The sequence below is a fragment of the Rhinopithecus roxellana genome, chromosome 9 (assembly GCF_007565055.1).
Source record: "Rhinopithecus roxellana isolate Shanxi Qingling chromosome 9, ASM756505v1, whole genome shotgun sequence".
Lineage (NCBI taxonomy): Eukaryota > Metazoa > Chordata > Mammalia > Primates > Cercopithecidae > Rhinopithecus > Rhinopithecus roxellana.
Genome location: NC_044557.1, coordinates 139986727 through 140011143, shown reverse-complemented (window position 1 = coordinate 140011143; position 24417 = coordinate 139986727).

Sequence of the window (24417 nt, the reverse complement as noted above, 5' to 3'; positions counted from 1 at the left end):
ATGACCAAAATTAGACAAATAGTTATGCAATATTTATGCAAAATATTGGATAAATTTATGAAAAATCAAGCAGCTTTTCTGTATACCCAGGGTCAATACAGAACACTTCTCTGATAAAGTGTGTGTGTGTGTGTGTGTGTGTGTGTGTGTGTGTGTGTGTGTGGCGGGAGGGGGAGTTTTTTTACCAACCAGTTCCCCAGCTCTCCAGATACCCACCGGGTTTCCTAAAATTCAGTTCAATCTGACACCATCTGCTTGGGGTTAATGCAGATTCCATAGGTTAGGAGTGCAGTCCCATAAGTCTGCCCCCTCTTTAGATGCCAATCTAAAACTTAGGTTGTGACTTGTGCCTCCGGCCAACCAGCTAAAAATTGGAGGCTCCTACAATCCTCTTTTGTATTTGATTATTTGCTAGAACAGTTCACAGAACTCAGGAAACCAGTTACATATTAGATCACTGCTTTATTATGAAAGGTTACAACTCAGGAATTGCCAGGTGGAATAGGTGCCTAGAACAAGGTGTGGGGGAGGGACACAGAGCTTTTATGCCCTCACCAAGTATGCCATCCTCTGGGTGCTCTATTGTGTTCTGTAATCCGTAAGTTCTCCAAAACAGGTCCTTCTGAATTTTTGTAGCGGTTCCATTACATTGGCATAATTAACTAAATCAATGGCTATTAGTGATTAACTCAACCTCCAATCTCTCTCCTTCCTGGAAGTCATGGAGTAGGTCAAAAAAATCTCATTCCTCTAAGCACATAGTTGGTTTCCGAGGCAACCAGCTCCTCATCCTTAGAGACTTACCAAAAGCCACCTTATTAACATAAACTCAGGTGTGGTTGAAAGGGACAGGTGCTCTCTTCACTTTTATCAATGTTTTAAGAGCTTTGGCCAGGAGCTGGGAATGAAGACCAAAATCCAGTCATATGCTGCACAATGTTTAGTCAATGGTGGATCAGTTATATGTATGCCTGTGGAGCCATAAAATTATAATGGAGCTGAAAAGTTCCTGTCACTTAGTGATGTCAAAGCAGTCATAACATGATAGCCCAATTACTTTACTTTTAATAAATTTATTGTAGTGTAGCATAAGTCTACAGTAGTGTGCTAGGCCTTCATATTCACTCACTAACTCACTCGCTGAGTCTCCCAGAGCAACTTCCAGCCCTGCAAGCTCCATTCATGACAAGTGCCCTGTACAGGTGGACCATTTTTCTCTTTCATGGTGTATTTTTACCATGTCTTTTCTACAGTTAGATATATTTAGATACACAAGTACTTACCATCATATCCCAGTTGCCTAGGGTATTCAGTATGGTAATATGCGGTACAGATTTGCAGCCTAGGAGTGGTAGGCCATACCATATAACCAGTGGGTATAGTAGGCTCTACCGTCTGGGTTTATGTAAGCACTCTCTGTAATGTTCACACAATTATAAATTATACCTAATGACACATTCCTCAGAATGTATCCCTGTCATTAAGCAATGTAAAACTCTATATATTCCTTATTATATCACAATATCACAATGGAAAATTCTGCTTAATAGCATGCTGCAGTAAAGTAAAATTATGAATTTTATGTAGATTCAAGGACTATACTAAGTGAAGGATTGTATAAAAAGCCTGTCTTAACTAGGGCTGCCATGATAAAATACCATACACAAGGAGGCTTGAACAACAAATATTTGTTTCTCACAACTCTAGTAGCTGGAAGTCTGAGAAGAGGGTGCCAGCATGATTGGGTTCCTGGTGGAGCCCTCTTCCTGGTTTTCAGATGGCCATCTTCCCATTGTATCCTCACATAATGGGGAACAAAGAGAGTGAGAAGCAGCAAACTGGCCCATTTCTAGGGCTCCATCTCTATGACCTAACTACTTCCAAAGGACCTCATCTCCAAATATCATCACATTGGGGATTAGGGTTTCAACATATAAATTTTGGGGGGTCACAACCATTTCATCCATAGCAATACTTATACATTACTGTAGTAATTCAGTAAGAATACATATGCATGGGAAGAATTTGGAAGGATATTCACCAAAATAATACCAATGTCTATTTTGGAGAAGCGGGAATGAGAGTAAGCTTTTTTCTTTTCTCTTGTGTTTCATTTATAATGCAATTTAATATTAAAATATAGTACTAATCAAATGATTATTTGGATTTTTCCATTTTTCAATCCATGATATGCAAATTTTATTCAATTTTCACAATTCTGTGTAGTCATAGCTTTTAAGTGTAATACCCCATTATATGTGAAGCTTTCAGTTATATCAAATATAAATAACATCATTAGTTAGATAAATTGAATTTACAAAGAAGTAAAACTTTGACTTCTGCATATTGTATTTACCATACTGTTTAATTATTTTTTTAAAAATGCTGTTATTTGAAAACTAATTGCTCCTGTTAAAACTTTTGAATCAGTATGATAAAAGCTTTTCAGTTTTTAGTGAGACTTACATTTTTTTCTGCTTTATTAATATAAGGGCTTGACTAAATATGAATTGCTCCTGCTAGTGTCATGCACATCGTTAGGAGCCTGGGGATTAACCAGCCCTGCTCAACACAGCCTGCACACATGTGCACCATTGGGGATCTGAAAACAGGCCTGCTCCACCCATTGCCATCATCACAGTAACTCAAGTGCACCATCCAGGGGCCTGGGGATTGATCTCTGTTTGTTGTGAACGCACTATCAAGAGGCTTCACAAAAGGCCTTGGTCATCCACCACAGTGCCCAAGTATGTCACCCAGGGACCGACCTGCTCCACCCATCACAGCCTACATTCATGTGCACATGGATGTAGGGGTCCAAGGACGGGTCCTTCCCACCATGCACTGTCCCATGCAGTGACCACCATGCAGTGAACACGCATATCATCTGAGGGCCTGGGAATCAACCAGTCTCTTCTGCCACAGCCTGTACCCATGCATGCAATCAGAGGCCTGAGGATAGGCCGGCCCTGCTTCACACCACCCTGAGCTAGTGCCCATGTGTCATCAAGGACTGGAGGATTGGCATGCCATGCATACCACCCAAAGGACACATCGACTCACCTGGCCCACTGCTGCCTCTGACACCTGAGTAAGTCCCTGAAGTCCCCAAAATTGGCCATCTTGGACCCACTACTACTGGTATGCATCTATGTGTGCTGCCAGGAGGCTAAAGTACTGGCACCCTCTACCGACCACCACCACCACCACCACTGGAGCCCAAGGACTAGACCACCTGACATCCTTATTCCCAGTAAAGCTTCACTATAGCCTCCACTAGCAACCACTACCCAAGCCACTAAAGAACTCACAGACGCCACTGATGCTGATTACAGCAAAAGAAATCAAATGGAGACTGCACTACTGCATGCACTGAGAATCAAAGCCAAGGCACCTTGCCCAACAAACACCATAGATATACCTATAGGAAAAAGTCTATCCCTACAAAAGCAAATTCATAAAATTGGAAGAAGCTACAGTGATACCAGGTATGCAGATATCAATGTAACAATACAAGAAATGTAAAAAAGCAAGGAAACATGGTACCTCCAAAAAAGAAAGCAATAATTCTCCAGCAACAGATTCCAACAAAAAAGAAATCTGTGAAATGTTTGAAAAGGGATACAGCTAAACAATACACAAATCAGGAAAACAATCTGAATAAGAATCAGGAAAATAATCTGAATAAGAAATTTGCAAGCGATAAATATCATTGAAAATAAACCAGAAATCCTGGAACTGAAGTATTCAATAAATGACATAAGATATATAATTGAGACTTTCAACAATAGACAAAAACAAACATAAGAAAAAATTTCTGAACATGAAGATAAACCTTTTGAAATAATCCAGTCAGACAAAAATGAAAGAGAAAAATATTTTTAAAGAAAGAAGAAAGCCTACGTCAAATATAGGACATCCTAATGTGACCAGTGTTTCAATCTTAAGTTTTCCAGAAGGTGAAGACATGAGCAAAGGCATAGAACACCTATTTAACAAAATTATAGCAGAAAACTTCCCTCAAGTCATGCAAGAGATGCAGGAATCCAGATTCAGGAAACTCAAAAATCCACAAATAGAATTAACCCAACAGGGTAAACAAGAAATGTTTAAGGAAGCCCTACATCTGGAAGCAAAAGGTCACTATCTACCATCAATACACAAAAGGAAAAAACTCACTGGTAGAGCAGACACACAAATGAGAAAGAGAAAGCACTCAAATGTTACCACTACAGAAAATTACCAAGCCACAATGATAAACAATGAGAGAAAAAAAAAGGAACAATGGATATACAAAACATACAAAAAAAAATTTTTAATGGCAAGAGTAAGTCCTCATCTAACAATAAAACCATTGAATATAAACAGGTTAAGTTACCCACTTATTAGATACAAACTGGATGAATGAATTTTTTAAAAGACCAACCATGGGCTTCCTACAAGAAACTCACTTCATCTGCAAAGACACATATAGACTGAAAGTGAAGGAAAAAGGTATTCCACACAGACAGAAACTGAAAATGAGCAGGAAGAGCTATACTTATATATGATAAAATGGACCTTAAGTCAAAAACAGTAGAAATGGAAAAAGCAATTCATTATATAATGATAAAATGAGCAATTCCACAAGAGGATAAAATAATTTAAATATTCATGTTCCCAGCACTGGAGCACCCAGATAGATAAATCAAATATTATTAAATCTAAAGGAAGAGATAGACTCCAATACAATAATGGTTGGTGACTTCAACACCCCACTCAGCATTGAACAAATCATCTAGACAGAAAATCAGAGAAGAAACATTGGATTCAAGTTGCACTTTAGACCAGGTAGACCTAATAGATGTTACAAAGCATTACATCTAACTGCTGCAGAACACACAATTTTCTGATCAGCACATGAAATATTCTGCAGAACAGGCTAAATATTAAAATACAAAACAAGTCTCAACAAATTTTAAATGATCAAAATCACATCAGACATCACAATGGAATAAAACTAGAAATGAATAACAAGAAGAACTTTAAAAACTGTTCAAATACATAGAAATTAAACAACATGTTCTTGAGTGAGTATTGGGTCAATAAAGAAATTAAGAAAGAAATCAAAAATTTCTTAAAACAAATAAAAATGGGAACATATGGATTGGCTCTGTGTCCCTGCCCAAATCTCATCTTGAATTATAATATACATAATCCCCACGTGTCAGGGGAGAGACTCGGGTGGAAGTGATTAGATCGTAGGGGCATCTTTCCCCATGCTGTTCTCATTAGCCCTGATGATTTTGTAAGTGTTTGGCAGTTCCTCTTCCTCTCTCTCTTGCCACCTTGGAAGAAGGTGCTTGCTTCACCTTCACCTTCTACCATGATTGTAAGGTTCCTGAGCCCCCCCCCCCCGCCCCCAGCCATATGGAACTGTGAGTCAATTAAATCTCTTTCCTTTGTAAATTACCCAATCTCATGGAAGTTCTTTATAGCAATTTGAAAATGGACTAATAAAGCAACATAACAAAACCTATGGGATACAGCAAAAACAATGCTAAGAAGAAATTTTACAGCAATAATAACATATACTAAAAATAGAAAGATTTCAAATAAACAACCTAATAATGCACCCCAAGGAACAAGAAAAACAAGAACAAACCAACACCAAAATTAGTCGAAGAAAAGAAACAATAAAGATCAAAGCAGATCTAAATAAAATAGAGGCTTAAAAAAAAACCAAAAACAGACAAATCAAACTAAAATTTTATTTTTTGAAAAGATAAAATTGATAAACTGCTAGCTAGAGTAACCAAGAAAAAAAAAAAAAAAAAAAAAAGACCCAAATAAACAGAATCAGAAACAAAAAGGAAGACATTACAATTGATACCACAGAAATACAAAGGATCGTCAGCGACTATTAGAAACAAACAGTTTGGAAAATTTAGGAGAAATGAATAGATTACTCAACATATACAAGCTACCAAGATCAAACCAAGAAGAAAAAAGAAGCATAAACAAATAGCAGGTAATAAGTTAGAATTAGAAAAAAAAAAAAGAAGAAAACATTCTCCCAACAAAGAAAAGCTCATGACCAGATTACTTTACTGCTTAATTCCACCAAACTTGTAAGGAAAACCTAATACAATTCTTCTCAAACTATTCCAAAAATTTTAAAATATAGAATTCTATAGGACTAGCATTACCACGATATCAAAACCAGACAAGGAAACACACACACACACGCGCACGCGCACACACACACACACACACAAATTATAGACCAGTATCTCTGATGAACATAAACAGAAAAATCCTTAACAAAACACTGGTAAACTGAATCTAATAGCACATCAAAACATAATTCACCTCCATCAAGTGGCACTTATCCCAGGGAGGCAACAATGTTCAACATACAAAATTCAATAAAAGTAATACATCATATAGAATGAATGATGAAAAATGTATGACCATCTCTACTGATGCAGAAGAAGCATTTGGTAAAATTCAGCATCCTTTCTTAGCAAATTAGGCAACATCATTTCTCAACATAACAGAGGCCGTATATGACAAACCCACAGTTAACATCATACTGAATGGAAAAAGGATGAAAGCCTTTCCTCTAAGAACTGGAACAAGACAAGGATTCCCACCTTCACCATTTTTATTCAATGTAGTATTGTATGTCTTAACCAGAGCAATCAGGAAAGAGAGAAATAAAAGGCATTGAAATTTGAAAAGAGAAAATTAAATTGTCCCTCTTTGAAGACATGACCTTATGTATAGAAAAAGCTATAAAGGCTCTATCAAAAAACTGTTTGAACTGATAAAATAATTTGGTAAGGTTGCAGGATACAAAATCAACATAGAAAAATCAGTAGTGTTTCCATGCACTAATAACAAACTACCTGAAAAAGAAATCGAGGGAGAAACTCTGTTTACTATAGCTACAAAAATGTAAAATACCTAGGAATGAATTTAACCAAGGAGGCTAAAGACCTCTACAAGAAAAACTACAAAACACGGATGAAATAAATGAAAAATAATGCAAACAAATGGAAAAATATCCCATGCTCATGGAACAGAAAACTTAAAATTGTTAAAATGACCGTACTGCCCCCCCAAATCTACAGATTCGATGCAATCTTTATCAAAGTCCCAGGTGACATTCTTCACATAAATAGAAAAAGCAATCTGCAAATTTGTATGGAACCACTGAAGATCACAAATAGCCAAGGTAATACCAAGCAAAAAGAACAAAGCTGGAACTATCACACTACCAGACTGCAAAATATAAAACAAAGCTATAGTAACCAAAACAGCATGGGTAGTGGTATAAAAACAGACACAGAGACCATAGAACAGGATAGAAAACCCGGAAATAAATCCATATATTTACAGTCAACTGATTTTTGACAAAGGCATCAAGAACAAACATTGGCAACAGGATACCTTCTTCAATAAATGTTGCTGCTAAAACTTCATGTCCATATGCAGAAGAATAAAACTAGATCCCTATATATCACCAAATAGAAAAATCAACTCAATGTTGATTAAAAACTTAAATGTAAGACCCCAAACTATGCAACTAGTAGAAGAAAACATAGGGTAAATGTTTCAGGACATTGATCTAGGCCAAGATTTTACGGTACACTGGAATACTATTCAGTCACAAAAAAGAATAAAATCTTGTCATCTGCAGCAACATGGATGGAACTGGAGGTCATTGTGTTACGTGAAGTAAGCCAAACACAGAAAGACAAATATCGCCTTTTCTCACTCATTTGTTGAAGGTAAAATTTTGATCTTATGGAGGTAGAGAGTAGAATAATAGTTACCAGAGGTTGGGAAGGTTAGGAGGGTAGGATGAAGAGAGGTTAGTTAATGAGTACAAACGTTTCGTTACATAGAAAGAATAAGTTCTATTGTTCAATCACACTCCACTGTGACTATGGTTGACAACAATATATTGTATATTTTCATATAAGTAGAGAAGATTTAGATTGATCCCAACACAAAGAACTGATACATATTCGAGGTGATAGATATCCTAAATACCATGATTTGATCATTACACATTGTACTGCATGTTTCAAAAATCACATGCACCCCATAAATATTTACAAATATTATATATCATTAGAAATTTTTAATAAAAATTTAAAAAGATAGAATGTGATAAGTGTGCTTTGTAAACATGCTAAATAATTATTCTAAGTGATGTCTACCAGCTATTTAACATTCATGCAAACCACTCATGGATATATTATTGCTTTTTAGTCACTTACCATGTATTATTCAGTATCAGTGGCCATAATTTATTGGGTTTATGTGGAGAAGATGTCTGTAGCCAAAGTAAATCCAGGAAATGATGGGAACTATGTAAATAATTTAGGCCAAATGATTACTTTCACAGTTTCCTAGACTCTGGACAGCCCTCCTGTGAGCTGTATGGATATCTAAATGTGTCCTCCAAAAACAAGGGAAACAAAACGAATCATCTTTTCCAAATGACCACTCAACAAAAGATACTGAAAGTTACATGATACAAGCTATCAACTGATATTTAACTTTACTAATAATGTTTCTGTACTTTTGCACGTGGGAATAATAGCACACAAAGCACAAACATTGGATAAATTAGAAGAACGGTAAAAGAAGAACAAAAATGACTCAGCTCCAGGTTGAATTTCCTCTTTGTAAAACAGGCTGGGCAAATTTTCATAATTCAGAAGAATTCACATATGGGAACTTTGCTTCTGTGAAAGAATTCAGACACTTTGTAGACACCCTATAATGTTCATAACTACCTATAGAATTTGAGCACAAATCCTTACATTGAGAGAGACAGGTTTGACACAGAATCAGAGGGTAAAGAGGAAAAGGGAGCCTGTATTGAAAGGACATAGGCCGGGTGTGGTGCCTCACGCCTGTAATCTCAGCACTTTGGGGGGCTGAGGCAGGCGGATCACGAGGTCACGAGTTCTGGACCAGCCTGGCCAAAATTGTGAAACCTCGTCTCTACTAAAAATACAAAAATTAGCTGGGTGTGGTGGCAGATGCCTATCGTCCCAGCTACTAGGGAGGCTGAGGCAGGAGAATTGCTTGAACCCAGGAGGTGGAGGCTGTGGTGAGCTGAGATGGCTCCACTACACTCCAGCCTGGGCAACAGAGTGAGACTCTGTCTCAAAATAAATAAATAAATAAATAAATAAATAAATAAATAAATAAATAAATAAAACAAAACAAAGAAAAAGAAAGAAGGACATGGGCTCATACACAATGCTATATGCTTCAGTCACAGACTCAAATATCATGTATTTCTATTTAATGTAACTTTGAAAACACCACAAATTTAAGAAAAACATTCCAAATAGGAAGAGTCGCTTAACTGATGCGCAGTCCACTCTCAACTGTGAATATAAGTGATCTCTGCAAGAGAATTTTTAGATCCTATTGTTAAGACCTGAGAGAGAACATTTTCAAGCATTGGCACAGGCATCATGATAGTCACTCGTGTAAACAGAATGCCCCCTGCCAACTCAGAGGGGGTTTCCTGTCCAACTAGTTAGTCAACCTCCTCACACCACGAAGAGTATCCTATGTGGACACATTCCGACATTATTAATACAATTCATCACTGTGCCAATTTCCAATGTTGTGTCTTTTATATTCACTGACATTTTCAACCACATGCATTATTACCGGGCTGCTTAAAAGATTCAACCAGGTTCATAAATGAAAAGTTAGATTATTCTGGATTGACAGTTTTGCCAAAGGAAGAAAATGTGTAACTGCCAGGGAAATACGTTCAAAAGTGATACAGTAGGTAAATTAAAAAGACAAGTTGCTGTAAGCGGAGGGGTGATTATTAGGATTATAGTTAATGGACAGGGCGGAAATGTAGGGAACATAATGATATCGGGGAAGTAAGAGAACTGGCTTGTTAGTACTTAATGAGGAAAATGGTTATATTCCCCCGAAGTCCTATCATGCTCCTTTCAGTGACTCTAATTGATTGGCTGGGTTAGTTAATGAGGTACTGTGCTCTAGTAATTCTAAGCAAAGACCTGTATTCTTATTTTATGATAGCACAGACTGATTGCAGAGTATTCACTGGAGACTGGCAAACGTTTCTGAATGTTTCATGTATTTTATTTTATAGCCGTGGTGCTGGGATACTGTTCCGTGCTGGGAAAATTGACACTGAATACTAACTTTAACAGAAAATGTAGCAATTTCTTAAAAATTTTAACCTCATGATAGTAACACAACTTTACATTCGGTCTGAAGAGAAAAAACTTTTAGTAAACACACATTTAATAGAAATCAAAAACATGTATTCAGTGTAAATTAAAAATATTGTGTATAGTAACTAAGAAAACTTAGCATAAGTGATTTCCCCCTCAAAAATTACTTATTACATCCAAGTATTTTCACACCCAGACACACTGTGTTTATGGTTACATGTTGTAAATATATGTATATTTCCATTAAAAATAGAAACATCTCTAAAATCCCCAGAAATGATATATTTCTTAGGCAAACAAAAATAAAACAGAAGTGTAATTCTAAGCCTTGTCAAGAATTAACAACTTGTTCAAAAGTAAAAGCTAGTTATTACTTATTATTGACTAGAATAACCCCACAAAAAATTTCCTAATGGCAAGGAACCTACTCAACTCTTGCTGAATATTTTTTACTTTTTATTTATTTGAGGTTCCAATAAAATCCATATATTTCCATAAAGGTAATGTTGCAAGAATTTAAGAGTCAGGATATATTCTTGACTGAATTCTAGCCCCAAGTTTTGTGCTTGGTACAGTGCCTGGCATATATAAGGTATTCAAAATATGTTTGCTATTTTAAAACTATTATTGATATGAACTATAAATTTCATGAAAGAGGAGACTGTAAAATCATATGTGCTGGACATAGGATGATAAAGACGATACCTACCGAAGAGATTTGATATAAACTTTATTCAGCCTCAATAAAAAAGCTTCAGTACAGACAAGAAATATGAAGGATGACCATTTATATATTCAGATATATTTTAAATACTCAAATTGAATGGCTAACTTTCTAGCCATTCATCATGCCTAAGTATAATACATGTTTGTATATATCATCAAGCATTGCAAATAGAAATAATAATAAATTTGTTGCCCTTCAGAATCACTTCAAAATTATGTGAATGGAAACATACATTTAGTAGAAATTCACTTTTAATACAATTCATAAATAATGCATTTAAGAATTCACTTCTTTCTCGATTTTTTGAAGTCACATGCTGGGTCTGTTCTTAGTTTTGTAAATCTGTTTAGAGTGAGACATGACATTGCAGTGCTGAAATATATTACCAACCATTGCAGAAGTACATGGGGAGATACTTCTAGAAGTATCTTCAAAATGAATCTTAAAATGTTGCATTATCTAAGCACCTCATGGAGCAGAGCCCTCACAGGTAGGTAAGCAAGTGTGGAAGTCATAGGACAGCCTCATTGCTCCCAAGCTTAAGCTCTACTGTTATTAGGTGAACCTTATTTCAGGACTTGCATAAAAGTGCTGCTTGCCTTGATGGGAGCAAGGCAAGTGTGTGAGTTTACTCAGATCAGTGCTTTTGGGTGGTAATGCTACTCAATGGTTTGTCATCAATCAAACAAGACTCTAATATTGTCTTCTTCCCTAAAACACTGTTATAGGTTGAATTTTCTGCCAAATTATAAAATTCTGTTCCCTCCAAGTCCAGCATATTAGTGACTGTCTCAAATTCTTTTCTCTTGGAAAGAGACTCTGAGAGATTTCAACTTTCCATGTATTGGCTAGTGATCTTAGAATGATTTGTGAAGTGTTGGGGCATCATGATTCAGCAGATAGAGAAGTTGACTGCGGTGCAGTTGCAATAAAGGCCACAGCCAGTCCTCTGGGGATGCTCTCATAATGTTCTAAATTGAAGCAAGGGGATTCCTGAAGATCAGTTGGTGGATATAACCTGTTGCCGCGGAAAAGCATAACCTCAAAAGGAAGTGCTCCCTTCAGCTTAAGGCAATGCCTGGGGAGGAACAGAGGAACACTGTTGGAAGGTATTAGCGGATTATATTCCCAAGGGCTGGGAGAACGTGGGTGTGTTGAGTAGATGGAGAAATATAATTCTTGTGTTTCAATATTAAGCAAGGGGGTTGGATGCCACTAACCAGGATAGGAATTACAGGAAGTGAACTAGGGTTAGAAGTGAGGGGTAGGGATGATTTCAAGGTAGTTGTAAGACATTAAAGTGGAAATTGCCAGAAGGCACTTATAAATATGGGTCTAGAGTTCCAGGGAAAACTAAGAACTGAAGATCCTAATTTGAGAGAAGGTGAAGGGATTATTTAGGAAGAAATTAAGGAAGAAGAGTCAAGTGATGGCTTGGGAGGGTTAATGGCCAACTGAAAAGAATGAATATGAGCCATCAGAAATGTACGAACAGACTCAGGAGGGAATGAAGCTAGAAACATCTAGGGAGGCTCCATAACAGGAGTGGTAAATGGAGCAAAGCATTGCAGTCTGGAAAACAGAACTGGGATTGAAACATGTTCATTTGAACTGGAAATTAAAAAGAAATTGTGATCTCATTGCAGACATTTTGATATAGTCTTGGTGAGTAGAAACAAACTGTTTGAGATAGAAAATGAAACCATGGATTGGAAAACACTTAATTTTGTGTGGCACAGAAAAATATCTACACCTAGCAGAGAGACAATGAGTATTTGTTGAAAAACGATAGTATATAGACATTAAAACAAAATATAAAGTAAAATAAGAAAGAGCTTTCTGAAACTGGAAAAAAAAAAAAGAATACTCTCTCTAATTTCATGGGATCAATATTTTCTTTTTTTCTCATACTCAGGAGACCTCCAAACTAGATGGCGTTTGGCCATTCCATTTTCGGCTACCTGGGTTACTCAGTTACCGTTCGAGAGACAAAGGTAGAAAACACCCTGGCTGGAACCAACTGATGTCATTTTTTTTATAGCGTGATGTACTGAGAAGGACACATAACCTTCTGCAGTATTCTTGCACAAAATGTATCATCTGAATCTCATCATGAGGAAACATCAGACAAACCAAATTGACGGACATTCTACAAAACAATTGGCCTGTACTCTCCAAAAATGTCAAGGTAAAGAAAAATAAAGGCTGAGGATGAAAGAAAATGGAAGCAGTTTTGGCAAATATACACATACATGATGACAAATTGATTCTTCAAGGGAAAAACAGCTACAAAAGACATTTATGAAACAATTGGTGATTATCGGTATATGGACTGTGAATTAGACAATATTGTTGTACCGATGCTCAAATTTCTGATTTTGGGAACTGTTGTGTGGTTATGTTAAAGAAAGTTCTTTTTCTTAAGAAAAATAATTATTTTGTGGTAAATAGGCACATCTCCAATTTACTCTCAGTTAAGAAAAAGATTACAGATGAGTGAAAGAATGATGAAGTAAATTGGACAATATATAAATCAGTGAATCTGGGTAAAGGATATGTGGAGCTTCTTATACTATTGCTGCCACTCTTCTATAAGTTAAAAATTATATCAAAATGAAAAGTTACAGAAAATAATCCTGTAAAATATAACACAGCATTTTCTTTTGAAAGGTAAATCCCTATGCTGGGAATTTTCATTAAATCCAGAAGATGCCTATGTACTACAATAAGAATACTGCGTAACAAATGCAAAAATTATTCTGAGGAGAATAGAAAAGAGCTATTTAAGGTTGTAATAAGCAAAGGGAGTAGAGGAATGAGCACATTTCAGGTGAACAATGTTTGTGCAGCCTATTGAAACTGTCAGAAAGTAAGTTCATGAAACATGTCAGAAAATTCATCCACATAAAAACTACTCAAACTAAAAAGAGATGAAATGGAATAAGCTCACTGAGCTTTATGAGCTCTAAAATTTATATTGATGCCATTTTCAAAGAAAGGACAGTCAAGCATGTTTTTGTTTTCCTTGACTTTGTGAGGTTTGGAAATTGATGTATTCAACAGTACATTGATGTGTCCTAATGGTTTGAAAAGAGCTAACATAAGAAAAGACATTCAGGGAGTTACTTAAAAACGGTTGTTGAATAGGACAAGAATCACTGAAAATGAGAAATTGACAACTTTTCCAAAGAACACTCTGAAAGGTGACATTGAGGGGTGCTTTTAACAGGCATTGCTATACTTCACTGGTGTTCAGGGAAGTCCCTTCTTTCATATCTATAACGTATTTTTATCCTCAAAGAATATATTACAAAGAGGCTGAGTTCACTTGTGAACTAGAAGCCACAGATAGTAAGTTTATTATATTTTAAATATCCAGGTTCCTTTTTAAGCATCCAAGGACTGCATGGCTATTTCCCAAAAAATGAAGCTTTTGGGAATACATGACTAAGTCAAATTCAACATAGACCTTAGCACATTGCTGCTCAATTTACCACCTTACTTTTGTGAAACATGCACATAAACACACACACACACACACACACACACACACACATACACACACAACTTTGTAGTTACAATCTAATATCCTGTAGTGTAGACATCACTCCCATGAAATCAAGTGCTATTTAAATATCTCTGTCAAGATACTAAAAGGAACCAAAGAAAAACAGGAATTTTGTTGAACAGAATGCATGCAAAGATATAACCAAAGATGTCCTCATATTTTTATGATTCTTCAGATTTACAACCAATAGACATGTTTATTAAAATAGCCTAACAGATCAAATATTATCTGACTTACAGTATAATATTAACCATATTAAGTCAAAACGAGTGTGAGTGACAATATTTTTTCTGGAAACTAGTGTGAGTGTCATGAAAAGCAGACTCAGTGACAAGTAAAATGTAAAAATATGTCAGCTTTGATTTCATTTTTTGAGAAGATAGAATCAACACTATTGACAACAGTAGGTGGAATATCAAAAGACCACTCAATTAGAAAAGAAACCTTCATGGACTGTTGGTGGGAATGTGAATAGTTCAGCCACTCTGGAAAACAATATGGAGATTCTTCAAAAAACTAAAAACAGAACTACCATATGATCCAGCAATTCCACTAATGAGTACATATTCAAAGGAGAGTAAGTCAGTATATCAAAGAGATATCTATGTTCTCATGTATGTTGCAGCACCATTCACAGTAGCTAAAATATGGAATCAACCCAAATACGCATCAATGGATGGTGGAGAAAAAACTGTGGTACATGTGTATACACGCACACACAGTGGAACATTATTCAGTCATTAAAAAATGAAATCCTGTCATTTGCAGCCACGTGGTTGGAACTGGAGGTCATTATATTAAGTAAAAACGTGAATCTCATGAAAATTGAGAGGAGATTGGCAGTCACCAGTGGCCAGCAAGTATAGAGGGGAGGAGAGGATAAAGAGATTAATGGGTACAAATATACAGTTAAGTAAAACAAAATAAGACCTAGTGTTCAATAGATTCGTAGGATGGCTATGGTTAACAATAATGTGTTATATGTTTCAAAATAGCTGAAGAAAATGATTCAAATATACATAGCATAAAAGAAAGATAAATATTTAAGATGATGGATAGTCCAATTACCCTGATTTGATCTTTATACATTATATGAATGTATCAAGTGATCACATGTTCCCTGAAAATAGGTACATCTGTTACTCATCAATAAAAAAATAAAGAACTCAATTCAGTAAATGAAAAAAATATTGAAGATATTGGTCCTCTTTGCTTGATTTCATGCTTTAATGAAATAGAAAGTCAATGTTAAAATGATTTGATAGGTTAATATTAGGATCTTTAATTTTTTATTTAAAACATATGTATAGGCCGGGCGCGGTGGCTCAAGCCTGTAATCCCAGCACTTTGGGAGGCCGAGACGGGTGGATCACGAGGTCAGGAGATCGAGACCATCCTGGCCTACATGGTGAAACCCCGTCTCTATTAAAAAATACAAAAAACTAGCCGGGCGAGATGGCGGGCGCCTGTAGTCCCAGCTACTAGGGAGGCTGAGCCAGGAGAATGGCGTAAACCCGGGAGGTGGAGCTTGCAGTGAACCGAGATCGCACCACTGCGCTTCAGCCTGGGCGACAGAGTGAGACTCCATCTCAAAAAAAAAAAAAGCAAAAAACAAAAAACATATGTATGGTCATTTAGCCGAAGAAAATTGAATGATTGCATTTAAACACTTCTAAATCTTCTCCCTCCTCAAAATCCTATGATTATCTGATTCATTTAATATTCTTGCTGTTTAAACAAATGGGAATTTTTTTACATTCCCAATTGTGGGAAAGTTTGCTTTATGCATCGTAAGATTATGTTCATTCTCTCACTCTAAGTTCTCCAGCCATGTCCTCAAAAAAGATGTTATGGATATAAGTAATAATTATCATCAGGTTGAGAATATTTCAAGTCTTCTTGTACTTATATAAAACACAAAGATTGTAATGAGTATATTAATTTTACATGTTATTTACTGTAACTCATCTTGGCAATTTTTTTTTTAACCTGAAAGTGTTGGCTCCTAGGTCATTCAGGCTGCAGTGTGATTTTGTGACAAAGGAAAAGAAATGGATTTAAAGGTGCCTTAGGCTTGTTCCTTACTTGTACTTTCTATTACTTTCTCTAGGGAAGGCTGGCAGAATAAAATAAATTTTTTTTTCTGCTAAATTTATGCTAGTGAATCACCCTTGCTTTTCAAAAGCTCCCTCTACTTTCAGTTTTTGGAGAAAGAAGTATCTGTGAACTATCATGTTATAAAAAAAGAATTTCAGTTTTCTTAACATTTAAAAATGATACCACTCAATCATTTTTCATGTCCCAATTTACATTTCGCATTTTACATTGTCTATATATTTTGCATCCAAATTTCAATATATTATTACTGATTTTACTAGTGATTTTTAGGGATAAAAAGCCAAAAGAAAGTGTCAGCTCTTAGTGAAGAAATAAATAAAACTTGGGAGGGGGGGCATGACCAAAATCTTTTTATTTTTAAGTGGCTGGCCTAGCAGAATAATATTGGAGTAAAAAAGGATGTTACTGATGGACATTTGGGTTGATTCCAAGTCTTTGCTATTGTGAATAGTGCCGCAATAAACATACGTGTGCATGTGTCTTTATAGCAGCATGATTTGTAATCCTTTGGGTATATACCCAGTAATGGGATGGCTGGGTCATATGGTACTTCTAGTTCTAGATCCTTGAGGAATTGCCATACTCTTTTCCATAATGGTTGAACTAGTTTACAATCCCACCAACAGTGTAAAAGTGTTCCTATTTCTCCACATCCTCTCCAGCACCTGTTGTTTCCTGACTTTTTAATGATTGCCATTCTAACTGGTGTGAGATGGTATCTCATTGTGGTTTTGATTGGCATTTCTCTGAACAATGATATCACTTGGACTCGGGAAGGGGAACATCACACACCGGGGCCTATCTTGGGGAGGGGGGATGCGGGAGGGATTGCATTAGGAGTTATACCTGATGTAAATGACGAGTTGATGGGTGCTGACGAGTTGATGGGGGCAGCACACCAACATGGCACAAGTATACATATGTAACAAACCTGCACGTTGTGCACATGTACCCTAGAACTTAAAGTATAATAATAATTAAAAAAAAGGATGTTACTTGTTAATACTATCACAACATAGATCTACTATTTCCAAGTATTTACTAGCCCTGGAAATTAGTAGGAAGCAATGCATACCTATTATTACATTAAGTTTTTTAATGCAATTGCAGGATTTTTGACTGTGTACTCGTGCTCTTTTACTCATAGAGCATGTAGACAATAAAATATGTTCTATGGTGGAAAAAATATCAATCATTTTGGAAGATGTTTTGAAGAAATAAGAACATGAATAACTTGCTGTGAACTGTGGGAACTTGGATTTGCTTTGTTTGTTTATTCCTGAGGCTGCCACCAGCTAAGTTGCCATGAACTTGAGTCCAAGGTATTGGATGGCATTCTGAAGTGTGTTTTTCAGAGGCGATTGAAAAGGAATTATTAACACTACCTTTACCACCTTGGGTTCTTTGATTTTGTACCAGTTTGCTTGCAATGATATTTCATTCCTGACCAGCATTGATAGGCTGCATCATAGCCTTCTATGGGGAAAACAGGGTATTTTATGAATATATTGGATGAGGAGTGAAAACTCAGAAATAATGATAAGAGCCCAGGGCAAAATTCTAATGTAGCTGGAGCTCAGTTTTAGAATCCACCCCCTCCTCTTTTTAGCCCACTTTTCATACTTTTTGATTTTTCCTGCCCCAGATTTGATTATGTCATACTTCTCTTCTGTAGCTGAGTCACATCTAATCCGCACACACCTCTGAAGTACCCTATTCTCAGATACTCCCTTTCACTCACATCTTAGCTTTTCTGTGGTATATACCCCTCCTTCTTAGCTAGCTGCCATTTAGAAAGCAATCTGATAAAATCGTCTTACCAAAAATATTATTGGCTAATAATACCTTAGTTTTCCAATGGCATTTGCATTTAACAGATTCCTCTTGGGAAAAGCAAATTGAAATCTACAGAAATGAATCACTAATGATAAAATCTCATGCGGAACTAACAGCAACTGCATCTGGATGATTCTTTTCACGTCTCAAGTTATATAACTCTAAGGTTTGACTAAATGTGCCTGAGCACTGTTTAAATGACTTTTTCCGATAACTTTCTTATTTGTTTAACCTATAGTTAGTTTGAGCTTTGTCTGGCTTTGGAAGAACTGAAATATTATATATACATGTATACATAACCCTGCAGTATATTAAATTAGTCATAAATACTTTACTGAGCACATTTCTATGCCAAAACACAATGCTATAATCCTTTTTTATGTAAAGATTTTCTTTAAAGAAAGCAAATACCAAACTAAAAATCGTTTTTGTCTTAGGAGATTTGCAGTCTGGAAAGGAGTCAGGTACAAAATTCGGCAAGTGTAGCATATTGTGATAAGGGGTATAAAAGAGGGCAATGAACGTAGATGCTGCTTGGAGAGAACTGGTATTTGAAGTCTAGGAAGAGAACTCTAGACAGAGTAGTATTCCATTATTTGGATTATGTAGACACTAGTAGAAAATGTAAATGTGAGCAATTTGAAGGAGTTAGTAACTGCCTATAATGGATGCTGTCATGTGATGCCCAAATCCCTTTCAGAAATAAGGCTTGCTTCCTGGATACTCGGAGTGTTACCAATAGACAACCTTCAGCCACATGGTACCACCCTTCTTGGGGCAGCCTCCAATTCATAACCAATTGATGCAGAGTTCACCCCAGTTTCAGAGCTTCACATGGGGTTTTCTGCATTGAAACCAACTTCCTAATATGACTTCCTCTCCTTCCCTTCCATGAGTGTTGACAGAGGGGAGGACTCCCTAGTAAACATCAGGAAACCTAATCTTCAAGTCATAATTTGCTTTCCAATCACCTCAACCTGTGAGAGCTGGTATCAGAATTGGTCTGAAGAAGAAGACAGTAGATAGAATTTGAGAGCTGGATCAGCCCACCCAGACGGCATTGCCAGACTAAACCGCCTCACTGATGTTAGATGGAACACAGATACCCCCTGCCATGAGTAAGTGTAATTATCAAACCTTTCACAGGGTATGAGCTGGGATTGAATTGCAATGGAAGAAAATGCACTAGCAGACAAGATGTATCAAGCATTTGAGATAATGAGGAATATAGTAACTGTAAGTACAATGAAATAGGGTGGCTGCTGCAAACTGGTCAAGGAATTTTGTCTACTTGCCTATTTGTTGTTTAGTGACTCTTCCATAATGAATGCTTTGAGGTGGATGTCAACATGAGATATGAAGATTTTGCACTTCCATAGGTCCATTCTCATGTCTTTATACTAAACTTTTTTTATACTCAGTCTTCTTTCTTTGCAGCAGCCATTGATTACTACCATTCGCTAGAATGCAATATATGCTTTAAATCGACAGCCTTAGATGGTGCTGTCCCCATTAGGTAGAATACATGGGTCCATGAACCAAGAGGAGGAAGCAGGTTGGCTTTGCTTACTATCACTCTTGGCAGTGCACTTGAGAAATCTGTGCTTCTCCTCCCCGTAAATCTGAATTCTGTAGCATTAGGGCTCTTATTCCCAAAGGAAGAATATGTCCACAGGGGACACAGCAAGGGACCCAATGAGCAATAAGCTGTGATTGCTTATAGTTCATGACACTTTATTATTGTTATTAATTATTATTATTATTGCTTGAGACAGCATCTTACTCAGTCCCCCAGGCTGGAGTGTAGTGGCATGATCATAGCTCACTGCAGCCTCGAACTCCTAGGCTCAAGTGATTCTCCTGACTCAGCCACCTAAGTACTTAGAAGTACGTGCAGTCATACCACATGCCATCATGCCTGGCTAATTATTTTATTTTATTTTATTAATTTGGTTTAGAGACAGGGTCTTTCTATGTTGCCTAAGCTGGTCTTAAATGCCTGGCCTCAAGTGATCCTCCCACCTTGGCCTCCCAAAGTGTTTGGATTACAGGCCTGAGTCACCACTTTAGCCTTCTCATTCCAGGAGACTAGCTGGCAAGACAAGGAGTCACCATTCTGGTAGGACTATTTAAACAGATCATCGAAAGGCTTAGGGATGCTGTATCAGTCCGTTCGCATGCTGCTAACAAAGACATACCCAAGACTGTGTAATTTATAAAGGAAGGAGATTTAATTGACAATTCAGCATGGCTGGGAAGGCCTCAGAAAACTTTCAATCATAACAAAAGGGGAAGCAAACATGCCCTTCTCCACATGGTGGCAGCAAGGAGAAGTGCCAAGCAAAGTTGGGGAAGCCCCTTATAAAACTCACAGATCTTGTGAGAACTTACTCATTACCATGAGAACAGCGTAAGAGTAACCACACCCATGATTCAATTACCTTGCACTGGGTCCCTCCCATGACACAAGGGGATTATGGGAACTACAATTCAAAATGAAACTTGAGTGGGAACACAACCAAACCATATCAGATGCTGTTAGAAATAGGGATGGGGAGGAACATATTTCACATCCAGATGCTTCCCTTGGCTACCTATTCATATGCTCTTGCATGGTTTTAACAAAAAATGGACAAGTGCAGAAACTATTGCCTAAGAAGGGCTTAGTACCAGGGGCTCAGAGTTCTTAGGGATGAGGACATAGATCATGCTAGAGGTAAGCCATTGAAATACGGAGAGATGGTGGGCAAGGGTGAAGGGAATTGAGAATAGTGGGTAAAGGAATGTGATGGTATCAGCTGCTTCTCTAAGACCATCTGAAGCATCGTAGCAGTATTTTGTCCTACTAGCCTTCTCTTCTAACTTTCTCACGAGAAGAGAATCTCCAAATTTTTAGGGGAGCTGCTCTAAGAACTTATATGAAGAAGTGGATCTGAGTGATAAAAGCAGCAGCAGACTCCAGTAGACACTGATGTAACACAGATTCCACTTCATGACTGAAGGACTTATTCCATCAATCACTGACAATATTGTTGGTAGAAGGCCTGACCTACCATCCCCTTCAGAAAATGTCTCAGCTAAAGACAGTCACACCCCTTCCTGGGAAGTCTATATTAAATAACTTGTTGATGTAGGGGCCACCCAACTTTAGAGCTCCCCATGGGTTTGGCTGAAACCTTTACTGAAACTGCATTTTTTATCACTTATTAATGAAGTTGCTTCCTCAGTGTCCACTTTTAGGCATCATGTAAGTTGTTTAAAACCCAGTTGTATCCCATCACCTTTGGCCTAGTTAAAGCTTTTCCTCCTTGTGTGGTTATTTGCATTATATGATGATTGTTCCTCATCTTACTGATCCATAGCCTAACACACTGCATAGCTCCTGACCACAGTAAAATCTAATGGTCAAGTCAGAGCCATGTAAATGAGTTCTCGCTCCCTGCATAAGTCTTCTTGACACTAACCAATACATAACCTTCAGAAAAACCCTAAGAAACAATGTTCATGAACCTTAATAAAGGCATAGTCTCACAGGCTTGTTCTCTCTCTCTCTCTCTCTCTCTCTCTCTCTCTCTCCCTCTCTCTCTCCCACTCTCCCCCTCCCTGTCTCCCTCCCTCCCTCCCTCCCTGCTACCCTTCCTTTCCTCCTCCCTCTGCTGCCCTCACTCATTGGTTGTACTCTCCACTAACTCTGGGCTTTCCGTTGGCCTCCCTTTGGCATCCCTTAGTTCCTGACGTCTCTGAGACCATTGAGTAAGAAATTTCTTCTGCTTCATGCATTTTGGTTCCCCTTCCTCTTGTGTCTCACCTGACACACACACACACACACACACCTCTCCTCACGTTATTTCTATTCAGAGCTCTCTTAGAGAGTGGTTATGTTGACAGGAATAAAGTGGACATAGATCAGATAAGAGCCGCAAGGGCATCTGCTGGTATAAACAAGATTCCTCTGAGAGGAACACAAGGTCACAGGTCAACATTTAGGCATCAGGCTATCCGCTAGGATAAAGAAACATTCTGTGAATGCACGTTGTAAACATTCATGGCCAAATTCCTTGAATTTCCAGTCAGGCAAGTGGAAAGCTTATGCATAGTCTCAAGAGAAAGACGTCAAGATCAAATTAGAAAGAAAGCATAACAATGAAAATCAAAACAGCATCACAGCCCAACTATTCCCTCTATCCAGTCCTGCTTCTTTCCCTTCCAAGGGCAGCTCCTAAGAAAATTTCCACATGTAGTCCCCTATAGTCTGTTTCTCAGGGAATGTAAAATGTGACTCTACATTTTATCACCAATATCTTATTCTCCCAGCTCTATAAACTCTTCCTCCTTGAGTCTTCTCCAGACAACCTGATCAAGAGTCCTCAGAAATCCAGACTTCAGGTTGACAGAAATTTATACACAGGTCACTTTCTCATTCCTTCCCATCACCATTACTGCCCACTTTCTTCCAAAACTTTGGCCATCTGCTTGGATTTGTGTGCTAAATATTCTAAGTTGCTTTTATCTTTATTCCTGTATTTAGGCTTTGATTACTGTTAGTGTTAAGAGACCAAAAGAAAGTCATAGAGACACCATTATTACATCTTTTCTTGCATATTGGCAAGAGAGTCAAATGTTTCCCCAACTTCTCCAAAGATGGTCTTTGACAAATCTTCAGGACAGAACCTCAAGGTAAACATACGGTCTCACCATGTCTTCTCCATACAACTCTGCCATTTTTCAGTGGGTGAATATTGATCAGATCTGTTAATTTTTCCAGGTCTGCTTATGGAGAGCTGTGCAAATGGTTGGAAACTCTTTACCAAGTCTATTAAAGATGATGCTGGCAGAGTGTTTGATAGCATGCTTACCTTTTGTTCTTTTTTATTACTATTCTCTTTGTGCTTATAAAATAAACGTAAATTACCTACTAAAATTATAGAAATCTAAGGCTTTTTAAAAAAGCAATATCGAGGACGAAAAGAAATATTTGGAGATAGTATTAGAAAAAAGAGAACAATGAGATACAATTAAAACGTTAGTAAAAAATACTACTGCATAAAATTTTCACTTTTTGAAAGATAGTGTTTTTAGGTGACAGTGTTGCAAGGAAACAAACTCAGGATGAATGTGGATGCCTCAGGTATAAATAAAACAGGAAAATAAAAGAGGGTGTTTAATAAATATAACAGCATAGTGTTTGCTTGTAAATAATGTAAATAATGTAACGTAGGTAAAAATAAACAGTAGAGCGTTGACACCCTGGCTTTTATGAATGTCTCTTTTAAACCATTTCTACTAGTGCTGGCAAGGACCAGGGGAAATGTGTACTTAAAAACAAAAGAGTCGTGGAGTATCTGACCCATCTCATTACCTCTGTTACATTAAAATAACCCAATAGAGGCCGGGCGCGGTGGCTCACGCCTGTAATCCCAGCACTTTGGGAGGCAGAGACGGGAGGATCACGAAGTCAGGAGATCGAGACCATCTTGGCTAACACAGTGAAACCCCGTCTCTACTAAAAATATAAAAAATTAGCCGAGCGTGGTGGCGGGCGCCTGTAGTCACAGCTACTCGGGAGGCTGAGGCAGGAGAATGGCGTGAACCCAGGAGGTAGAGCTTGCAGTAAGTCGAGATCACGCCACTGCACTCCAGCCTGGGCAATAGAGTGAGACTCCATCTCAAAAAAAAAATGTGTTTATTGAAACTTTTAAAACCTAAAGAAAACACTTAAATATTGATTTGTGTGCACATAACAGAAAATGGTAACATAACTCAACACTTATTTTCTAATCTCTGTAAAGTAAAAATTGCTTTGACATAGTGTTCCTCTTTTATTATAGGCCTATTTATTCTGAAAACATATTATTCCTGGATGTCGATCACACCATTTTCAGTGTTGATCTATACAGTTATATTTAATGACTTTATTTTTACATCCTTAAAGGAAC